The sequence below is a fragment of the Schistocerca nitens genome, chromosome 2 (assembly GCF_023898315.1).
Source record: "Schistocerca nitens isolate TAMUIC-IGC-003100 chromosome 2, iqSchNite1.1, whole genome shotgun sequence".
Lineage (NCBI taxonomy): Eukaryota > Metazoa > Arthropoda > Insecta > Orthoptera > Acrididae > Schistocerca > Schistocerca nitens.
This window is the reverse complement of record NC_064615.1, coordinates 890,646,796-890,670,951: the sequence shown is the minus strand read 5'-3', so window position 1 is coordinate 890,670,951 and position 24,156 is coordinate 890,646,796. Positions and strand designations below refer to the sequence as shown.

Genomic DNA, 24,156 nt, shown 5'->3' with positions numbered 1-24,156 from the left:
ACGGTTGCGTGTGAGACATAATATTTACTATATTTATCCATACTTTAATGGTAAGACAATAATTTGTACCATAGTATGTTTTGTATTGTTTCTGTCTTCCATTTTGAAAAAGGAATGGGTGGAAGCTGACCCTCTGTACTGATCGATTCAATATTTTCCATTTTGTGTCAAACTAATTCTTTGTATAATCTATCTAACCCAGACCAAAATTACTGGATAGTTTATCCTCAGTTTATACTGCAGATAGGCGATTTTCTATCGTATACAATAATTACGCTTGCATGTGACACATCTTCCGAAAGACGAAAACCGCTTTTCGTTGTCATGTTTACATGTCAAATTCGGGTTGACACATGCAACTAATGTGGGGTCACAGCTCGCGACTTTCTGTAGTAGCATCACCAACTACCATTCACAGAGGACGCCACAAATTCCATGTATCTGAAAATAGATTTTGCACAGGGATAAATCAGAGGTGACATACCCATTTATAACAGAAATAACACTCAGAGATGAAAATGTTGTCTGCAATGGAGACCAACCAACAGATGGCATGTAAATATCGTCTACAGACACGCCACTCTTCCAAGATTTTAGAATGTTACTGTATTCTCTGATGTAGTCATTTCAAATACGTAATTTTTTACTTAAACATCTGTCACATCAACTCTGGAGCTATTTCGTGCATATAATCCACAACCCATACAATGCTTGGTCTGAAAAATTAGAAACGTATATGACTCGCTTTCTTGATTACGTGTATTAATTAAGTTTATTTATTTATTCATTCCGAAACCATTTAAGACTGTGGATATGTCATTGGTTGCATATATTGCCCCCCACCGCACAAATTATACTGCAGAAAATCAAAAATTAGTTGCTGTTCTTGCAGTACTAGAAGCAGCAAAAGTATACTTTCACAAATAAAATAAAAACACATTGAAATCGAATGGATTACAGCAGCAATTACTCCATGCAACAGAATGCTTGTGTTTCGAAATACTGCCTCATAGAGCAGTGGTGGACGAAAGTGGAGAAACAAAGTACAACCAAGATGAACTTTTTGTGGCATGACGAGTATTGCGTCTCTTGAGTTGCATCACTAAAAACTGGGAGTTCACACGTTCAACTGCATTGTAACTACAGTACGCCACCAGCTGTGGTGGCACTTTTGTTGCAAGTGTGAACCCGGCCTTAAGCGTACAGTTGAATATGGCACCTGGAAAACCGCTGTTACAGTTTGTTATTTATTTCTTATTTATTTGCCTGTAGACAACTGTTGTGTTGTATAGGCATCGTCTGATGGTTATACAAATGATTATGCGTAAGGCCAGTAGTTACATAGTTATACAGATTGTGGTACAAATGATTACACAAAAGTTAACATATGGTATATGATTATACAAAAGGTCAGTATGGTTGTATGACATAAATTACAGTTTCGTTGATCACAATCACATTTATAATAATAGAGAATCATATTTCTTCATTATGTAGGAATTCACTTATGCTGTAGAATTCTTTCTCTTTCAATCATGTCTCTACCACCATTTTAAATCAATTCTCATGCAATTCCCTCGTTCCATGTGATGTATTGTTGTAAAATGTTTTGCCAGCATGTAAAAAATTATTTTGGATTTTACTCAAAAGTGTCCAAGGAATGTCTAACAAGTCCCTATTTCTGGTTTCATGTGAGTGCACATCTGACCTGCTTTCATACATGTGGGCATTCTCTTTGGCATGCATAAGTATGTATAGACTGGGAACTGTAAGAATTTTGTGCTCAATTAAGTACTGTCTACAATAAGTTAAATTGCTCACACCAAAAATACATCTAATGGCTTTCTGCTGCTAGAGGAAAACATCTTTAGCCCCAGCAGAGTTTCCCTAAAGAAGTATTCCATAATGCAGATAAGTATGAAAAGTGGCATGGTATGCCATAAGCATGCGCTCCTTACTGACACAATCCTTCAGTTTCCTAAGGAGATATAGAACTCGTGCTAACTTACTGCACAGGTTTTCTGTGTGGGTATTTCAGCACAATTTGGTATCAAGATAAATGCCTAGCAATTTTACTGAATGTCTGAGTTCATGAGGTCCATCATTAATATGATTTAGTCAATACAGTCGCTATTTTTCTTCATTTAGACGAGGTGTAACAGCTTCAGTCTAATATTTCTGCTTTTCCTTCACTGTAAAAAAAGCCACTCTATCCGTATTAGACGAAAATTTTTAAAAGCAAGGCGAAACCTTACAGCCATGCACGCTTCAAACCCAGTTGCGTTCAGGTGGGAGCGAAAATCGATTGCGGAATTGGAAAAATGGTAACCAGAAGCGGATTTCCAGAATCGATTTTGAAGTGTTTACACTACCACCCAGAACAGGTATTGGGAAATCGGTTTACGAAATCCAATTTTGGGAGCTTCATTTATTCGGAATGAATGAATAAAAGTTAATCGCCAGTTGCATTGAGTTCATTCAAGCTGTTCTTAACTGATGGCATGATCTGATGCTCTCCTGGATCCAGCCCTGTGGTTCTGTTGTAATGCGGCGACGGATTACAATTAGTTTGTCAGCTTTTTAAGACACGAAAAGAAGAGAGAAGGCCAGCGGAACGGTAGTGGATGTTTCGAGTAATTTGCACAGATTAACAAATTAAGTACTTAAGCTGGTTAGTTCCCTTCTAAATGCACTATTGCCAGAATAAATAATGTGAACGAAAATGTCTCGCAAATAAGCGGCTGTAATTTTGATCGTCCAACGAGAACTTGGTTTGATTTTCTGTCACAAGACCTATGTGCCGACGCACGACGTCGTGTCATTGCTATATTTTTGTTACGTTTCATTATGAAGCGTTGTTGCAATACGGCGTATTGGATCTTTATTTACCCAATTAGTTTCATTTGGATTTGCAATACGTGTAGGACGCATGTTTGAAATCTCTGTAGAATAGTATTGTCTTTGCATGAAAAAATCTTTTTTCATCTGTTATTCTAGAAATGATATACCGATGCCTTAGAAGAATCGTGACTGTTAATTATTATGCTCCGTTAGTAGTATTCTGTCGCAGCATTTCAGGTCACTTCGCCAAATCTGACTATATCGATATTAGAATTCGGGGAATCCCGAAGCGTTATAGTGTTTCATGTGGGAAGTCGCCTCTGTTTATAGTGTGCTAGTGCGGTGTGCAAACGGTAACATTGAGGTGTGATGATGTGTAGTAGCTCAAGTAACACGATGAAGAGTATGTGAAGCATTAGCATATTATATTCGTCTTCTGACACTGCTTCAATGCATCTGTAGGTCCGTGAAAAGCGTAAGTACTGTGAAAATCACTAGTGCATTCCAATTACTGTAACTCTACGGCATCCGACTTCCTGCCCCACCATTGTTGACCCCACCTAATTTGGTAATGGTATGTGTACATGTATTTGACATGACATGTACCATTATGTTAAATAGTCAAGGACAAATAAAAAACCGGTATCACTCAATAAAAAGTAAATATGATATGAAAATGTCGGCATGTTCTAGATTTCAGTGCGTAACACACATTCTCATACACGACGTTACTGAATGACTTGTATGTAATATATAGGCGGAGATTATGCTTCGTGTATTTGAGTGATGTATCGCGTGATGCTTTATCTACAGCTTTCGTATGTTTTCCACTTTTTTGTTGTATTAATTTATACTTTCATCCGTAGACAGAATTGCTTGAATCGATTCCGTCATTTTACATACACTACGCATAATTTGTAACAATGGTAGATAAGAATGATGCAGACATACATGCACTGTTTATCACAGAACTACTTAAACAAATTTAAGGAATTGAAATAACCTGATTCAAACAAGGGCAACTAATCGTAATACGTCCAGTGATACCGGTAGCATTCCTTGGTTTTGAGATTACATAGAATAATTTATAAACTAGACATATAGGCCTATTGTGCTACTAAAACACTCCATTCTCTTTAACGGAATAAACACTTATTTTTAGGTACATATACATTAAGATGTTTATTAATTTTATATGGTTATTTTTGACCTTTATGGCAGTTTATTATATTTCTGGGTCAACAGAAACCTCCGATCTTACTCGTCTGCTTTGACCCGTGACTCCTTGGTAAATGATAGTAGTCTCAGTCTTTATTTGTTCTATCCAAATATAAGCACTCAGTGTAACTGGTCTGTTTGTAATGTATGTGGAAGATGTATTTGGTCGGAACTGTCAAAATACCCCATTTTTTAAATATCTGTGCGGTGGACCCTTATGTGACTCTTGCTCTTTTTTCTGATTTGCAGTTTGAATGCTTATTCCATATTTTGAGCTTTATGCCCCCCCCCCCCCCCCCCTCAAGTATTATGCCATAACTAATGATGGAATGTATGTGTGCAAAATATGTTGTTCTTAGACACCAGCTTATTACCCACTGTGGTTAATATCTGTAGGGCAAACCATGCTGTGCTAATTTTTTTCCAGTTACTATGATTTGTTTGTCCCATCTGAATTGCTAATCAGCATACATACCCATAAATTTTGTGCTAGCCACAAACTCTTGGATCACATGTACTATCAAGTCTTGTTGAATTAGGTTTTTCTACGTATATAGGTGTTCATATTATTAGTCTTCATTATATTAACAGTTTACCTTGTTGACCATTTGCTACTGCTGTAAGTGCCTTGTCACCTTTTACTTGCATTCTGTCTGTAATTATTCTATAGCTTTCAAGCAAATACACTGTTTCTCCTTGTGTGATCCATTGTGGAAGTCATTAATGTAAATGAAAAACAGTATATGGCCTAACATACTCTGTTCAGGGGACTCCAGTGTTCAAATATACTGGATCTGAATGATGATACACCAGATATTTTGAGATACTTGAAATTTGGGATATCTCTACGTCTGCATCCTGTTTGCTAGGCAGTCCCTGAATCATTCATTTACAGTGTCCCTTATTCATCATGTTTAAAGTTTACCTAGAAGTATATCATGATCATTTAAAGCAAATGTTTTTCTAAGCTCAAGGAAAATGCCTGTTATGTGTTCTCCTTTATCTGGGGTTTCTAAAACTACTTTCATAAATTTTGCTACAGCAGCTTATTTTGCCTTTCCTGATATGAAACCAAATTGTTCCTTGTGCAGCAGTTGCTATTTAGGCAGTTCCACAAGCAACAGAATGACAGTCAGTGATTTTTTTTAATGAATCATTACAAAGAGCACATGTTTGTACTGTTTTTTTCTACATAAGCAAAGAAATATAATTTTCATAGTGTAACAGTTTGTTTCATTAATATAATGAGACTTGTTGGTGTTGTGGCCTTCAGTCCTGAGACTGGTTTGATGCAGCTCTCCATGCTACTCTATCCTGTGCAAGCTTCTTCATCTCCCAGTACCTACTGCAGCCTACATCCTTCATAATCTGTTCAGTGTATTCATCTGTTGGTCTCCCTCTACGATTTTTACCCTCCACACTGCCCTCCAGTACCAAATTGGTGATCCCTTGATGCCTCAGAACATGTCCTACCAATCGATCCCTTCTTCTAGTCAAGTTGTGCCACAAACTCCTCTTCTCCCCAATTCTATTCAATACCTCGTCATTAGTTATGTGAGCTACCCATCTAATCTTCAGCATTCTTCTGTAGCACCACATTTCGAAAGCTTCTATTCCCTTCTTGTCTAAACTACACTCCTGGAAATGGAAAAAAGAACACATTGACACCGGTGTGTCAGACCCACCATACTTGCTCCGGACACTGCGAGAGGGCTATACAAGCAATGATCACACGCACGGCACAGCGGACACACCAGGAAACGCTGTGTTGGCCGTCGAATGGCGCTAGCTGCGCAGCATTTGTGCACCGCCGCCGTCAGTGTCAGCCAGTTTGCCGTGGCATACGGAGCTCCATCGCAGTCTTTAACACTGGTAGCATGCCGCGACGGCGTGGACGTGAACCGTATGTGCAGTTGACGGACTTTGAGCGAGGGCGTATAGTGGGCATGCGGGAGGCCGGGTGGACGTACCGCCGAATTGCTCAACACGTGGGGCGTGAGGTCTCCACAGTACATCGATGTTGTCGCCAGTGGTCGGCGGAAGGTGCACGTGCCCGTCGACCTGGGACCGGACCGCAGCGACGCACGGATGCACGCCAAGACCGTAGGATCCTACGCAGTGCCGTAGGGGACCGCACCGCCACTTCCCAGCAAATTAGGGACACTGTTGCTCCTGGGGTATCGGCGAGGACCATTCGCAACTGTCTCCATGAAGCTGGGCTACGGTCCCGCACACCGTTAGGCCGTCTTCCGCTCACGCCCCAACATCGTGCAGCCCGCCTCCAGTGGTGTCGCGACAGGCGTGAATGGAGGGACGAATGGAGACGTGTCGTCTTCAGCGATGAGAGTCGCTTCTGCCTTGGTGCCAATGATGGTCGTATGCGTGTTTGGCGCCGTGCAGGTGAGCGCCACAATCAGGACTGCATACGACCGAGGCACACAGGGCCAACACCCGGCATCATGGTGTGGGGAGCGATCTACTACACTGGCCGTACACCACTGGTGATCGTCGAGGGGACACTGAATAGTGTACGGTACATCCAAACCGTCATCGAACCCATCGTTCTACCATTCCTAGACCGGCAAGGGAACTTGCTGTTCCAACAGGACAATGCACGTCCGCATGTATCCCGTGCCACCCAACGTGTTCTAGAAGGTGTAAGTCAACTACCCTGGCCAGCAAGATCTCCGGATCTGTCCCCCATTGAGCATGTTTGGGACTGGATGAAGCGTCGTCTCACGCGGTCTGCACGTCCAGCACGAACGCTTGTCCAACTGAGGCGCCAGGTGGAAATGGCATGGCAAGCCGTTCCACAGGACTACATCCAGCATCTCTACGATCGTCTCCATGGGAGAATAGCAGCCTGCATTGCTGCGAAAGGTGGATATACACTGTACTAGTGCCGACATTGTGCATGCTCTGTTGCCTGTGTCTATGTGCCTGTGGTTCTGTCAGTGTGATCAGGTGATGTTTCTGACCCCAGGAATGTGTCAATAAAGTTTCCCCTTCCTGGGACAATGAATTCACGGTGTTCTTATTTCAATTTCCAGGAGTGTATTTATCATCCATGTTTCACTTCCATACATGGCTACACACAATACAAATACTTTCAGAAACGACTTCCTGACACTTAAATCAATACTCGTTGTTAACAAATTTCTCTTCTTCAGAAATGCTTTCCTATGAGACTTAAGTAAAAAAAAAGAAAAAGGGGGAAAAATATAACAGTGGGATGAGACAATTCAGACATGCATATTGTGCTCATTTATAGTACAACAATAATTCAGCTCACCCAATTCCTATAGAAATTCATAAAAATATCTGTTATGCAAAGGAATAAATGTGTGACTAGATGATATAGAAGGCACATGTATTAAACAAACATTTTATTAAAGAAATTTATAAACAATGATGTAATGGAATGATGCTTTCACTTGAAAATACCAGTTTCATTCTGCATTGCTGTTGTGTGGGGTATTTATTCCTCTGATGTACAGCAGATGGAGTCAGTTTCTGTACAGACTTGTAATTTTTCACCCCAACATTTATATTTGTATGAGGAAAGTTAAACATCTTTCCATTTGAATCATTCTTTCTTAGAAATGAAACTTCATAAACATATTCAGCATAAGATATCTGCCCCACAAAAAATATTGACCTTTATTTCTTATGTAAGCAACCAGAGCAAAATCCCCGTACCAATCGAGGTGGCGCAGTGGCTAGCACACCGGACTCGCATTCGGGAGGACGACAGTTCAATCTTGCGTCCGGCCATCGTGAGTTAGGTTTTCCGTGATTTCTCTAAATCGCTCTAGGCAAATGCTGGGATGATTCCTTTGAAAGGGCATGGCCGACTTCCTTCCCTGCCCTTCCCTAACCCGTGAGACTGATGACCTCACTGTCTGGTCTCCTCTCCCAAACAACCTAACCCAAAATCCCCTTGAAGTGAGGCAGTACGTTTATGGTTGTCCTATGAATTGCCTCTGTTTGAAGCTTGCTTTTTGAAATTGTGTGCAAACATGTGGGGGATAGTGAGTAATAATGGTACTCAATAATAAAAAGAGAAATAGGCATAACAATATGAATAGTTGTGGTCTGTTCTGCTGGAACTATTCCCACCCACATTTGATCTAATTCCTCCTTATTCTCTGTAATTTGGAGAACCAAGGTATAAAAATGTTTATTCTACCAAATCTTTCATTTTTGAAAATATAATGTAATTGGATCGATAAAAAAGCTTTGTTGATATACATCAAATTTTTCATTTGTAATTTTTGTGAAATTCTCAGCATGAGATAGTATGTGTTTCCCAGCTTTGATGACACCTTTGCTGTGTAAGATGACAGAGAAGTGCCCTGAATTATTTATTCTATAGTGTTTTCTGAAAACTGTCAGGTTGAGAAAGAGGAAAATGCTGTTAAAATTGACTGGCCACACCTTCACAGTAGTACACTTCTAACAACACAACACGTAAGTTTATAAGTTTTATAAGTTAGGCCTAATTCTTAGTGACCTTTAAAGATAGTCAACATTGTGTTGCAGTACACAGGAGGTCAGTACTTTTATAGGCTACATAGAGTTTATTTTTTTCCAGGTTTCCCACATAAAGTATTTAATTAGCATAGGTTATGGAAGAAAAAGGATTGTGTTTCAAAATAAATAATTACATTCTACGTGTAGTAAGCATTTTTTGTAAAGTGGATTATTAGTCCACCTTTCAGCAGCTGCTCTTCAGACAGACTATGTTTCTTCTCTCTGAGAATTATGTACTTGGTTTACAGCACTTCCTTTTTTTACCCATTACCTCCAATTAATACTAACAGTATAACCACATACAGCTGCCTAAAATTGTAGTAGGGCCAGTATATAACTATATTTGTTGTGTAACATATTAAGAGTTGAGGAATGTCAGTCATTACATTGTAAAATTAATGTCATTCTGTTACTCCATTTACGTCATCCCGTTGCTGCATATGTGTCTTTCTATTACCATTATAAACTATTGTTAAAGTGAATACTATTTCCACCTGCCTGAGCCTTCCATTTATCTTGTAAATCTGAACTTCCATATCTATTCTCAGCCTTCCATAAAATTGCATTGGTTGTGAAAAGACAAACTTTTACGCTTTTTTTTTTAGTAATGAAATGACAGGAGGTGGCTATAAAAAACAAATCAGCCGAAGGGCCTCACTAATTCAATAAATTGAATAAAAGCTACTGAAATGAGCTGACTTAGGATATTTGTATACTTTTTCGGATATAGTTAATGTTATATGCCTTTGCAACGGCTTGTTGCTTTGCTTTAAGAAATTAGTTTTCAAGGGTAACTAGAAGCTGAACTTTTACACAAGTTATGGAGTTAATTGTTCAATTCCAGCACTTCCTAACACAAAAATGGAGATCCAGATAAAAACGTTTGATGCCTCAGCTAGTAGGACTGGTAATCATGACATTTTTTACTTTTATGATTTATGTCGATGACTCCTGTAACAGCCCATTTATTTAAAACTGATCTGTAATTTTCTGCATCACTGTAGCAGATATTCTAAATAAAGTATTGTGTTACAGTTGGTTTTCCCTTAAAGAGTATTAGACCTATATATTATCTACATTTATCATATATTAAGTCTGTTTTTGAGTTTTCTCACAACTATAATTAACCTCAAAAGTTTTAGGAAATTAGTAATTTTTACCACAGATTTTTCTGTTGCCTTAATAGATATCGTGTTCTGTGTCTTTGCTTCAATTCTTGTAGCGAATTAGCAATTTTCTAGCTCAGGAGATTAAAAGATAGATATTCTAAATAAAGTATTGTGTTACAGTTGGTTTTCCCTTAAAGAGTATTAGACCTATATATTATCTACATTTATCGTATATTAAGTCTGTTTTTGAGTTTTCTCACAACTATAATTAACCTCAAAAGTTTTAGGAAATTAGTAATTTTTACCACAGATTTTTCTGTTGCCTTAATAGATATCGTGTTCTGTGTCTTTGCTTCAATTCTTGTACCGAATTAGCAATTTTCTAGCTCAGGAGATTAAAAGATAATCAGTGGGTTTAATTTAACGTTGTGTGTTCCCTGTCCTGTAATACATTGCACCAGCTAAAATGCAGTCCCCTGGAATACCGTTCACAAACACAGAATGAATTGGTTGACATTCGTAAGCTGCTTGGAAGTTGCCCTGACTACTGTCAAATGATGGGCAGCAACTGAAAGTCAATTTGTTCGAAGAACCAGAGTCATGTAGCAGTACCAGAGGTACCTCAAGTACTATCCACTCCTGTGGATCCTGTCTGGAGAAAGTATTGGGTCTGTCATCACTTACTTGACTGCAAGTAGTGTGTCATTGGCAGAGCTAGGTGTCATGTAGAGGGAGAGCTAGGTGTCATGTAGAGGGTGAATGGGGATCACTAACCAACAAGTGTGAGAAGCTGTTTTTCTCCGAAACTGAGCCAGTGGGTCATTCCATATCAAATCACCCAATAAAAAATAAATTTTACACCCACCTCCTTAGATTTTCATGAAATTTGGCTCAAATGGTTCTAATACCATCCTGACAACACCTGCAAATTTTTTTTGCTGTATCTCTTATAGTCTTTTTTATAAATTTTTAAAGTTTTTATATTTTGCGTTTTCCGAACCTTCGGAAATGGTAAATTTAATTTGTATTCAAAACTTTAAAATTGCTTATCTTAAAAACTCTTATAGATAACATCATGAATTTTTGCAGCAAGTTTATTTATTATACATATTTGAAGATAAAAATGATACTATTAAAATATATTAATATTTTCTATGAAAAAAAAATATATGTGTGCGTTTTTTTTTAATAAGAATTGCAATATCTAGAGTCTCAGACCTGATAGAATGCTCAAATTTGTTTTAATTTACTCTTAAACATATAGGCTACTTGATAAAACAAAAATAATGATGGCTTTTTAACATGTTTATTAATTTTAGTAGATTACATTAGAATTACGTAGGTACAAAGATAGTGTACTTACGACACTTATGTATAACCCAACTGATTGCTTGCAACATTGAATTTTTTGAGTAATTCTGTCTTTGTAATGAACATTAATGCTGATTCAAACTGTTTTTCCACTTTATCCAAGAGCTTTCAGTTCTTTTGAAGTAATACAGGGCTATTACAAATGACTGAAGCGATTTCATAAATTCACTGTAGCTCCATTCTTTGACATATGGTCACGACACACTACAGATACGTAGAAAAACTCATAAAGTTTTGTTCGGCTGAAGCCGCACTTCAGGTTTCTGCCGCCAGAGCGCTCGAGAGCGCAGTGAGACAAAATGGCGACAGGAGCCGAGAAAGCGTATGTCGTACTTGAAATGCACTCACATCAGTCAGTCATAACAGTGCAACAACACTTCAGGATGAAGTTCAACAAAGATACACCAACTGCTAACTCCATTCGGCGATGGTATGTGCAGTTTAAAGCTTCTGGATGCCTCTGTAAGGGGAAATCAACGGGTTGGCCTGCAGTGAGCGAAGAAACGGTTGAACGCGTGCGGGCAAGTTTCACGCGTAGCCCGCGGAAGTCGACGAATAAAGCAAACAGGGAGCTAAACGCACCACAGCCGACGGTTTGGAAAATCTTACGGAAAAGGCTAAAGCAGAAGCCTTAACGTTTACAATTGCTACAAGCCCTGACACCCGATGACAAAGTCAAACGCTTTGAATTTTCGGCGCGGTTGCAACAGCTCATGGAAGAGGATGCGTTCAGTGCGAAACTTGTTTTCAGTGATGAAGCAACATTTTTTCTTAATGCTGAAGTGAACAGACACAATGTGCGAATCTGGGCGGTAGAGAATCCTCACGCATTCGTGCAGCAAATTTGCAATTCACCAAAAGTTAACGTGTTTTGTGCAATTTCACGGTTTAAAGTTTACGGCCCCTTTTTCTTCTGCGAAAAAAACGTTACAGGACTCGTGTATCTGGACATGCTGGAAAATTGGCTCATGCCACAACTGGAGACCGACAGCGCCGACTTCATCTTTCAACAGGATGGTGCTCCACCGCACTTCCATCATGATGTTCGGCATTTCTTAAACAGGACATTGGAAAACCGATGGATCGGTCGTGGTGGAGATCATGATCAGCAATTCATGTCATGGCCTCCACGCTCTCCCGACTTAACCCCATGCGATTTCTTTCTGTGGGGTTATGTGAAAGATTCAGTGTTTAAACCTCCTCTACCAAGAAACGTGCCAGAACTGCGAGCTCGCATCAATGATGCTTTCGAATTCATTGATGGGGACATGCTGCGCCGAGTGTGGGAGGAACTTGATTATCGGCTTGATGTCTGCCGAATCACTAAAGGGGCACATATCGAACATTTGTGAATGCCTAAAAAAACTTTTTGAGTTTTTGTATGTGTGTGCAAAGCATTGTGAAAATATCTCAAATAATAAAGTTATTGTAGAGCTGTGAAATCGCTTCAATTATTTGTAATAACCCTGTACATTCTTCCAGTGCCGCTTGATTGAGGTGCGTCTACTACACAGACTATGTGCTCCAAAGGCACTATGCAAGAATCTTCTCTTTCAGGCCAATAAAATGATGCAGCTGGTCCTGAAGGATGTAGAAATAGAATTTCTGCATCTTCTTCATCATTGAATATTGTTTTTACCAGTCCAAAGTACCAGTTACCATCATAATTTGAAGCCACATAGCTATTTATGGATGGTTCAACACGAACCCAATCAGAAGAAGAATGGAAAGAAAAGACTAAGGAGGGTTTTACACCATCTGTAGTTCTTCTAATTTCAAGGTTGTTTGTTGGAAGTGGTTTGAAGTTATGAAAACTTCTTGTTCCAGGAATGGTTCGGGTTGCTGAAAAACGTTTTTCTAGTTTTAACCGTAGAAAATGAGCTTCTTTTTTGTCAATAAAGTGAACATGAATGTTTTCGATATTTTTTTCACAAAACTTGTACACATCGATTGCTGTCATTATTTGTTCTTCGTCTGAAAGCTGTAGACTGGCTTTCCTTAAAATTCTTTTAATAGTTCCTCCTAGGCCATCACAAATTGACTTCCCATGACTTGTTGCAAAAAAAGAGTGTTGGGCCTTAAAATTAGTCTCTCAAGTGTTCAGTCAAATTTTTAAAACTGTTTCTATTTTTGTACTGCCCAGCACAACCATCTGTAAAGTAGTGAACTGAGTCAATGTCAGTATGATGTAATGACAGCCACTTTGTAATTTCTTTTTGTACAAAGTTAACAAAACCAGTGTCATGTTCTTAGTCATCACTAATAAAACAGTGGTTCGAAACAAAAACATTGTTTTCCTCATTTCTTAGAAAAACTCCAACTGGGTGTAGAGTACAGCCACCTCTATTCCAGTGGTAACTTTGGATCTCATTTTGTATAACAAAGGAATAATTTTCACTGAAATCCACCACAATAATTGCTGTTTTGGGTGGTTTGTCTTCTTTCAATCTTTTAAAGGCTGTTGATTGGGATTTTGCTATAAACGAGTGTGGGGTGAGCTTTTCCAATGACCTAACCAATAAAGAAATGTAGTCTTCAAAACTGATAGACTGTTTGATCATTTCTGCCTTGTCTGTGTTAACCCACTGACTGATTACAATTTCTTCTTCTAAATCATAATCTTCACTTAGCTTTTCGGTTAAGTACTCAGTTAGTGTAGTATGTGCAGGACAGCTGTCGCAATGATGTAGCATGCAGTTTTGGTTTTCCGTGTTGCACACAAGCATCTTAATTAGGTCTTTATAAGATTCTTCAATTTTCACAGCATCCAGTAATAGTTTAACATTCTGGTGGATACTGCATACACATACAGTGTGTGTGCCTGCAGCACCAGCAAGGATACACCATTTAGGTCTCAAGAAACAAAATTTTGAAAATCCTACTTCTACCTCGGGATTCTCCCATGTGAAAGAATAATTGAGTTCTCTCAAGTTACGCAAAATGAGTCTTTTTTGCATGTACACATTTTTTTGAACACTTACTTTGTCTTTTGTTCCAGGTAGCACTCTGGAACTTTCATCCTTTTCATAAAAATCTGTTACAAGTCTTACTGTATTTTCAGAAAGATTCTTTCATCACTTTATTTCGACTCCAAGAATGTGGAGCCAAGGTCAGAATCTGGATTTTTCTAGACCTCCCAACAGATGAAATCTCTTTCATAAGAGAAATAATTACATCAAAATCCTTTGCTTTCTCAACCACACTTGTATCTTCTTCGTCATCATCAGAACTTGGTGCATCATATTTTAATGCTTTTGAAACCGCCTATTTGCAGTCTTTTCAATACTGCTAACCTTCCTTTTAAAATAAGACCCTTTACTTTGTTCTGACAAACCATGAAGCTTTATCGGTGTTAAACCTAAATTATCAAGAGCAGTGTTTGTTTGTACAAAGGATTCATTTCTGGATTCCAATTATTCTAATTCAACCATGACTTCATCATCTGTTTCACTTTCATTGACTTCAACTCTTAATTCTTCCTCACAAAAGTTACGGCATGTTGAGCAAAGCTTTTGTCCAGGTTTTATGCTAATATTTTTTGTCAGTAATTGTTTAGAAAGATCCAAGCCTACACTTCTCAACGATTTTTTGATGGGCTTATTGTGGTTTTTTTAGTGGGTCTAAACATTTTGTTTGACACTTTTCAAAAACATTTAAAAAGTAGTATTTGTGGTGTGAACGTATATTCTTAAATTCACACAGATTAATTCCAGATTGTAAGTAGATCAAATCTTTTTCTTCCTCACTCAATTCAGATATCGGTTGTAACTTTTTTGAAGGTGTGTAGGTTGTTTGGAAACAGTCAGATTTTTTAAATAACCCTACGCTACAGGTTTGAATATCTGACATACTGATTTCACTTTTGGTCTGATTACTGTTCTGGTTACTTTTATAGGATATTGGAAAAGAATCTCTGTAAACTAAGTAACAGTACTTACTGAAAGTTTCGAATAAACTTAATAAAATACTATCCAAGCACTATTTAACACTAATAATTTGTTACTTCAAAACACAGGAGTAACAAAACAAAATCCAAGCGTACATTGTTACTCCAAGAAGACAAAAACTTATTTTCGGTGTCTAAGTCACTTGGTACTTTTTATTTTTAAAATACAATTGATATTATTTTAAAAATTAGATAACTATTAAACAGGTTAAAAAGCCAACATAATTTTTCTTTTATCTAATAGCCTATACAATTAAGAGTATTTTAAAACAAATTTGAGCCTTCTATCAGGTCTGAGACTCTAGATATTGCAGTTTTTGTAAAACTAAACATCCATTAGCTATTAAAAAACTTGTAAATTTTTTTTCATTTGGAAGATTGTAATATATCTTTATGGTAATTTTTTTTAACATTTAGATATAATACACAAACTTATTCCAAAATTTCATACTGATATCTTGAGTATTCTTTAATATACAAATTTTTTTAGTTTTGAGGACACGTTTAAGTTACGATTTCCGACTGCTGAAACAACGCCAAATCTAAAAACTTTAAAAATTTATATATAAAAAAAAACTATAAGAGATAGAGCAAAAAAATTTTACAAGTGCTTTCAGGACGATAAAAGAAGTAATTGTACGTAGTACGTTAGTTCCCTTGTCTTACTGTAAACATCACTGGAGACTTCAATCATCCAATAATCAATTGGAAAAATTAGTTTTGTTAATGGTGGGCATGATAAGGCATCCTGTGAAACATTACTAAACGCCTTCCCTCAAAACTATATAGAACAGATAGCTCAGAAGGTGACTCAAGGTGGAAATTATTTGATGTAGTGACAACAAATAGATCTGACCACTTTGAGGATATCCTCATCAAAACAGAGAGCAGTGACCATGATGTGGTTGTGGCAACAATGATTACCAAAGTACAAAGGCCAACTGAAACAAGCAGGAAGATACAAATGTCCAGTAAAAATCAAACAATGGAAAATCAAGGATGAAATGTAATAATATTATGTAAAGGAAAATTGCTACTCACCATAAAGTGGAGGTGCTGAGTCGCAGATAGACACAGCACACAACCCTTGCCTGTTCCTGCAATTTTGTGTGTGTGTCTGTGTGTGTGTGTGTGTGTGTGTGTGTGTGTCTAAGACGAAGGCCTTACTGGCCGAAAGCTTTATTTGTTACATTCTTTTTGTTGTGCCTATCGGCGACTAAGCATCTCCTCTATATGGTGAGTAGCAGCTTTCCTTTTCATAATATTGTTATATATGTTCAGTAAACTAGATAAAATATCACTAGTGTCATATGTCAATGAGGAACCCGAAACAGGGTAGGAGCATGTAGAAAAACTATGGCTCCAGCTTTAGAGAATAATTGACCTTGCACTGGATAGATATGTATCCAGTAGAACACTTCATAATAATATACAGTTTATAATGATAAGCGGTCACTGATATAAGAAAACTGTATCCTATGACTATAAAATCAGTGATTCATTATTGGAATTGGCCAACTCATAAAAATGCCTGGGTGTAACATTTTGTAGGAATATCAAATGAAAAGAACACGTAGGCTCAGTTGTGGAGTAAACCAGTTGGTAGAATTCAGTTTATTGGTACAATATTGGGGAGTGCAATCAGTCTACAAAGGAGTTTGTTTACAAATCACTTGTGGGACTAGTTCTAGAATATTGCTCAAGTGTGTGGGTCCCGTACCAAATAGGACTAACGAGATATTGAACGTATACAGAGAAGCACAGCACTAATGGTCTCAGGTTTGTTTGATCTGTGGGAGAGTGCCACAGAGATACTGAAGAAACTGAACTAGCAGACTCTTGAAGATATATGTAAACTGTCCCAAGAAAGTCTACAAACAAAGTTTCAAGGTAAACATGAACATGGTCCATAATAAGTTGTAATACGATGTTTGTTTATTTGAAATTAGCTAATCGTACGATTAAATAAACATCGCATTACAGTCTTTCACAGACCATGTTTATGTTTATTAAGCATGTGGAGGTTGTGGATGCTCACAAATACAAAATTTTAAAGTTCCAAGAATTGTCTTTAAATGATGACTCTGGGAATATACTTCAGACTCCAATGTATTGTTCCCATAGGGATTGTGAGGATAAGATTAGAATAATTACAGCACACCAGGAGGCATTCAGACATTCATTACTCCTGTGCTCCATACGTGAATGGAATGGGAAGACACCTTAATAAAGTGTATGTAAACGACATGTATATAAATTCTTTTTATGCTGCTTAATGCAGTGTCATCTGAACTTTGCCTGGACCTGTGGACATTTTACTGTTAAATACATGCAGAATTCTCCTGATTTCTTCCCTAATGGTGGGTAGCAGCTACATTGTCTAAGTTACATATTTATTTGTAGCTGTATGTTGTATTTTTGGAAGCTTTCCTTGCAGTTTGGTTGCTGTATTGCTAAAGTAATTGTTTACACAGTTGGCCAGGTCCTTGAGGGACAGATTTGTGTGTTTGTTTGTACTGGCTTACTCCCTTGCTTTTGTTGTTTGAGTTCTGTATGGTTTTATCATTTTGAATTCTTTTTGTTCATGCACTTAACATTATGTATTCATTATTCTTGCTTTGTATTATTCTTTAGAAATTTGGTCATTAAGAAACTATCATGACACTGTTTTAGTTATCAGATAGAGCTTTTTTTCCCAGGAAAATGATGCTTGTTTATGCAAAATATGTCTCTGGTATCTTCAGCTTGCCAATCATTGGTTCATTCGTTGGGTTGTGTAGGTCACATCAAGAAGGATAATTTTCAAGTTTGTTTAAGGATTCAAGGCACACACCTAAGTTACTTCTGAATCTTACATGATTTGGGCTACAAATTATGAAGGAACAAGCAAATCGTATAAACTTCATGTGTAATCCATTATGTTAGTTGGAAGTACAGGATTCAAGATTATCTCATCTAGTGCTTCAGAGTTTGGGATGCGTGCGTGTAGATCGATAGTTTGATATGATCACACTGAAGTTGACCGAAGTTCTGCAGCAAAGAAGTTCCATTTACAGGCTTCAGGTGCCCCAGATAATAAAGAGTGCAGCTACAATTTGTGCCGGAAATGCCAAATTAAATATGTCAATTTGTAAAGTAATATAAATTGATATTGCACATTAATTTTATTACTTAATTCTGTACAGTGGTAAGGAATTTTGCATCAAAGTAAAAGAATGCTATGAATGTTAGATAGGATTTAAAAAAGTCTTCCATACTTCAAGCACTTTTCTTCGGAACAATATTGTGTAGTATCAATGAAAGAATGTAACAATTCCAGAGAAGGAGAGTTGCTACTCACCATATAGCGGAGATGCTGAGTCGTGATAGGGACAACAAAAAGAATCACACAATTGTAACTTTCGGCCATTACGGCCTTTGTCAGCAGTACACACACACACACACACACACACACGTGCAACTTGCACACATGTCTGCAGTCTCAGAGAGCTGAAACGACACTGCGAGCAGCAGCACCAGTGCATGATGGAGTGGCGACTGGGTGGTGATAAGGAGGAGGCTGAGGCCGGGAGGGGGAGGGATAGTATGGTGGGAGTGGCGGACAGTGAAGTGTTGCAGTTTAGACGGAGGGAAGGGGGTGAGGGGGTAAGTAGTGGAAAGGAGAGAAATGAATAGAAATTAAAAGACTGGGTGTGGCAGTGAAATGACGGCTGTGTAGTGCTGGAATGGGAACAGGGAGGGCTGGATAGGTGAGGACAGTGACTAACTAAAGTTGAGGCCAGGAGGGTTACGGGAAAATAGGATGTATTGCAGGGAACATTCCCACCTGCGCAATTCAGAAAAGCTGGTATTGGTGAGAAGGATCCAAATGGCACAGGCTTTGAAGCAGTCATTGAGATGAGGGATATCATGTTTGGCAGCGTGTTCAGCAACACGGTGTTCCACTTGTTTTTTAGCCACAGTTTGTCGGTGCCGTTCATGCAGACAGACAGCTTGTTGATTGTCATGCCTACATAGAATGCAGCACAGTGGTTGCAGCTTAGCTTGTAAATCACATGACTGTTTTCACAGGCAGCCCTGCCTTTGATGGGATAGGTGATGTTAGTGACTGGACTAGAGTAGGTGGTGGTAGGGTGATGTATGGAACAGGTCTTGCATCTAGTCTATTATAGGGGTATGAGCCATGAGGTAAGGGATTGGGAGTAGGGGTTGTGTAAGGATGGACAAGTATATTGTGTAGGTTCGGTGGATGGCGGAATACCACAGTAGGAGGGGTGGGAACGATAGTGGGCAGGACATATCTCATTTCAGGGCACGATGAGAGATAATCGAAACCATGGCGGAGAATGTAATTCAATCCCAGATGCTACTGAGTTATGAGGGGAATGCTCCTCTGCTCCCATCCTTTTGCAAAAACAAATCTCCCGTGCCTTATCTTTCCAGTCTCCCACCACCTCCCAAAGTCCCACAGTCCGGCCACAGAGGAGCATTCCCCTCGTAACTCAGTACCGTCTGAGACTGGAGCAACTGAATTACATTCTCCGCTAGGGTTTCGATTACCTCTCGTCATGCCCTGAAATGAGAAATGTCCTGACCACTATCCTTCCCACCCCTCCTACCGCGGTATTCTGCCGTCCACTGAACTTAAACAGTATACTCGTCCATCCTTACACAACGCCTGCTCCCAATCCCTTACCTCATGGCTCATACCCCTGTAATAGACCTAGATGCAAGACCTGTCCCATACACCATCCTACCACCACCTACTCCAGTCCGGTCACTAACATCACCTATCCCATCAAAGGCCTGTGAAACCAGTTATGTGATTTACAAGCTAAGTTGCAACCACTGTGCTGCATTCTATGTAGGCATGATAACCAACAAGCTGTGTCCGCATGAACGGCCACCGACAAACTGTGGCCAAAAAACAAGTGGAACACCCTGTTGCTGAACACACTGCCAAACATGATATCCCTCATCTCAGTGACTGCTTCACAGCCTGTGCCGTTTGGATCCTTCCCACCAACACCAGCTTTCTGAATTGCACAGGTGGGAACTTCCCTGCAATACATCCTATGTTCCCGTAACCCTCCTGGCCTCAACCTTCATTAGTCACTGTCCTCACCCATCCTGTTCCCTCCCTGTTCCCATTCCAGCACTACACAGCCATCATTTCACCACCACACCCAGTCTTTTTCTTTTCATTTCTCTTTTTTCCACTACATACCCCTTTCCCCCCTCTGCACCTTCTCTCCTTCCCTCCATCTAAACTGCAACACTTCAGTATCTACCACTCCCACCATACTATCCCTCCCCCTCTCCACCCCAGCCTCCTCCTTACCGCTGACCCAGTCCTCCGCTGCCTGAGCAACACCAACTGGGGAGCAGATCGCTCTACATTGCTGCAGCTCTACAGAGCCCTTGTTCAATCCCACCTTGAGTATGGGAGTCTGGTTTAGGGTTCAGCGGAGCCCTCAGCATTGCATTAACTCGACGCAGTGCACCGCTGTGGCGTTCGCCCAGTGACAAGAGCTTTTAGGACGACTCCAGTTACCAGCGTCTTTGTGGAGGCCGGAGTTCCTCCATTGAAGGTGAGGCATGCACAACTGCTGGCTATTTGTGTTACACATGTTCGTAGTTCTCCTGCGCATCCGAATCACTGTCTCCTTTCCCGCCCATGGCAGTTCATCTCTCGCATTGGCAGCCCAGGTCAGGGCCTCCAATTGCAGTTCGTGTCCGATTGCTTCTTTCTGAACTGGATTCCTTGCCCTTACCACCTGTAATTCAGGTCCATTCACATACACCTAGGCCGAGGCTTCACCTGGACGTTTCACATGTCCCTAAGGACTCAGTTAACCCCGCAGCTCTCCGCTGTCACTTCCTCTCGATTCTTGACATGTACCGAGGCCCCAAAGTGGTTTACACTGATGGCTCGATGGCTAATGCTCATGTTGGCTTTGCGTATTTCCATGGAGGACATATTGAACAGCATTCCTTGCACGATGGCTGCAATGTTTTCACTGCCGATCTGGTGGCTATATCTCGTGCTCTTGAGCACATCCGTTAATGCCCTGGGGAGTTGTTTCTTCTGTGTACTGACGCCTTGAGCAACCTACAAGCTATCGACCAGTGCCATTCTTGTCATCCTTTGGTAGCGACCTTCCAGGAGCCCATGTATGCCCTGGAACGGTCTAGTCGTTCAGTGTGTGGACCCCAGGTCACGTCGGAATCCCAGACAACGAACTTGATGACAGGCTGGCCAAACAGGATAAACTAAAACTGCTTATGAAAATCGGCTTCTGCAACTGACCTGTGTTCAGTACTACGCCGCAAGGTTTTGCGGATTTGGGAGACGAAATGGTATAACCTCAGCATGCACAACAAACTGCGTGCCATTAGGGAGACTACGAATGTGTGGCAGTCCTCCATGTTGGCCTCTCGCAGAGACTCTGTGGTTCTCTGCTGGCTGTGCAGTGGCCACACTTGGGTGACACAAGGCTACGTCCTGCGCCGTGATGACCCACCTGTGTTGGTGCAGTGCCCTGCTGACAGTGGCCCATATCTTGGTGAGCAGCTGCCCTTTGACTGCCCTGCAATGAACTCTTCAGTTACCGGACTCATTGCCATTAATTTTAGCTGACAACACCTCATCGGCTAATTGAGTTTTACGTGGGTGATGGTGGGTTTTATCATTCTATATAAGTTTTAGTGCATTTCCTTTGTCCCTCTTGGTTCTCCAGTCTAATGCTTTTAGGGTGGTTTTTTAATGTGTCGCAGAGTGGCTGGCTTTTCCTTTTTATTCTCATGGTTGGCCAGCCACTGTCATCTGCTCTCTTATTTTTACCCCTTCTACCTGTTTCTTGCTTCTCTCTGTGGTTTTCTTTTCCTGTTTTGTCCATAGTAGTGTTGGTTGTCCTCGTGGCGTTCTTCTGGTTCTTCCTTGCTTCTGTTATTGTGCTGTACGTCTCCTTTCTTTTCTTCTTTCCCCTGTGTAATTATTTTACTGGGAACAAGGGACCGATGACCTTGCAGTTTGGTCCTTCCCTGCCCCCCCACCCAATCTTCTTTTAAACCAACCAATCTGTTTTGAACTTACTGTCTAGTAGCTTGTTTATAAAACGAGCAAATTTTCTGGTTTTGGATTTTTTGCTGTTGTTGCAACAGTCATCAGTCCAAAGACTGGTTTGATGCAGCTCTCCACTATAGTCTAGCCTGTGTGAGCCCCTTCATCGCCGAATAACAATTACAATGTACAGCCATTTGAGCCTGCTTGTATTCATCTCTTGGTCTACCTTTACAACTTTTCCCTCTCATACTTCTCCACAGTGCCATATGGATAATTCCTTGGTGTCTCAGAATGCATTCTGTCAACCGATTCTGACTTCTTTTTTTTTTTTTTTTAAGTTGTGTCATAAATTTCTTTTCTTCCCAATTTCATTCAGTACCTCCTCATTAGTTATATTATCCACCCATCTAATCCTTAGCAGTCTTCTGTAGCATCATATTTGAAAAGCTTATATTCTCTTCTTGTCTGAACTGTTTTACCTTCCATGTTTCACTTCTGTACAATGTGACACCCCAGACAAATACCTTCAAAAAAACTTCTTGGGACATAGGACTATATTTGATGTTAATGAATGCCGGTTTTTCAAAACTGATTTCCTTGTAGTAACCATTCTGCATTTTGTATCCTTTCTGCTATGACTATCATCAGTAATTTTGCTTCCCAAATAGCGAAAATGATTTGCTAACCTAATCCCCACAGCATTCTGTGATTTTATTCGACTGCATTCCACTACCCTTGTTTTACTTTTTATGATGCTCACCTTGTTAACTGTTTTCAAGGCACTATCCATTTTGTTAAGTTGCTCTTCCAAGTCCTTTGCTATCTCTGGCAGGATTAACAATATCATTGGCAAACTGCAAAGCTTTTATTTCTCCTCCCTGATCTCAGTTCCTTTTCCAAGTAGCTTCATCGTTTCCTTTACTGCCTGCTCAGTGCACAGATTGAATGACGTTCGGGTTGGGCTACAACCCTATGTCATTCCGTTCTCAGCTACTCCTTCCCTTTCATGTCTTCCAACTCTTACAATTGCAGTCTGATTTCTATACAAGCAGTATAAAACTTTTGTTTCCTCTATTTTATCCCTACTATCTTCAAAATTTCAGGAAGTAAATCAAAAGTTATCGCAAATCTACAATTGCTATACATGTAGGTTTGCCTTTCTGTAACCTACCTTTTAGGGTAAGTCAGTGTTGTGCCATATTTGTAAAAATTTCTCCAGAACCCAAACTGATCTTCTCTGAGGTTTGCGTCTACCAGTTTTCCACTCTTTCGGAAACAAACAATTTGTGTTAGTATTTTGCAACCATATAGTATTAAACTGATAGTTTGGCCATAGTTACACCTGTCAGCACTTGCTTTTTTGGAATTAGAATTATTGCATTCTTCATGAAGTCTGATTGGTATTTCACATGTCTCATATGTCTTGCATATCAAGTGGAATATTTTGTCATGACTGGCATTACCAAGGATCAGAATAATACTGAGTGAATGTTGTCTACTTCAGGGGCCTTGTTTTGACTAAGATCTTTCAGTGCTGTGTCAAATTCTAGTCCTGTATCTCCCATCTGATCTTCACCTATTTCTTCTTCCCTTTCTATAATATAATTTTCAAGTTAACCTCTCTTGTATACTCCCTCTGTTATTTCTTGTTTCTTCAAAGGTCTCGTTAATCTTCCAGAATATGGTATCAGCCTTTCCTTTAGTTACAAATGATTGTACAGCCTTGCATTTGTCCACTATCCATTCCTGTGTAGCCATTTTGCATTTTCTGCAAATCTTCTTTTGTTAGACTTCGTATTTTCTTTTTGCTTTGTCATTTGCTGTATTTTTTTATTTTCTTCTTTCATCAATTAAATTAAATATCTCCCGTGCTATCCAAGGATTTCTACTAGACCTTGTCTTCTTTCCTGTTTGATAGCAAGCATCCTTTAGTATTTCGTCTCTTGAAGCTATGCACGCATCCTCCTCAGTATTCTTTTTCCTAGCTTCAGCCAAACATTGCCTATTGTTCCCTCTGAAACTCTCAATAAATCTGGTTCTTTTAGCTTATCCATATCTCATCTCCGTTATTT

General features: G+C 39.5%; 1 protein-coding gene across 1 annotated transcript in view; it reads left to right on the top strand.

Annotated features, from left to right (window-relative positions):
* Window positions 1–3,206: 3,206 nt before the first annotated feature.
* Window positions 3,207–24,156, top strand: part of LOC126235419 (NFX1-type zinc finger-containing protein 1-like) — a 47,436-nt gene continuing 26,486 nt past the window's right edge. Inside the window, exon 1 of the mRNA XM_049944142.1 lies at window positions 3,207–3,316. The gene's annotated coding sequence lies outside the window, so the exon portion shown is untranslated. The remainder of the gene's footprint in view (window positions 3,317–24,156) is intronic.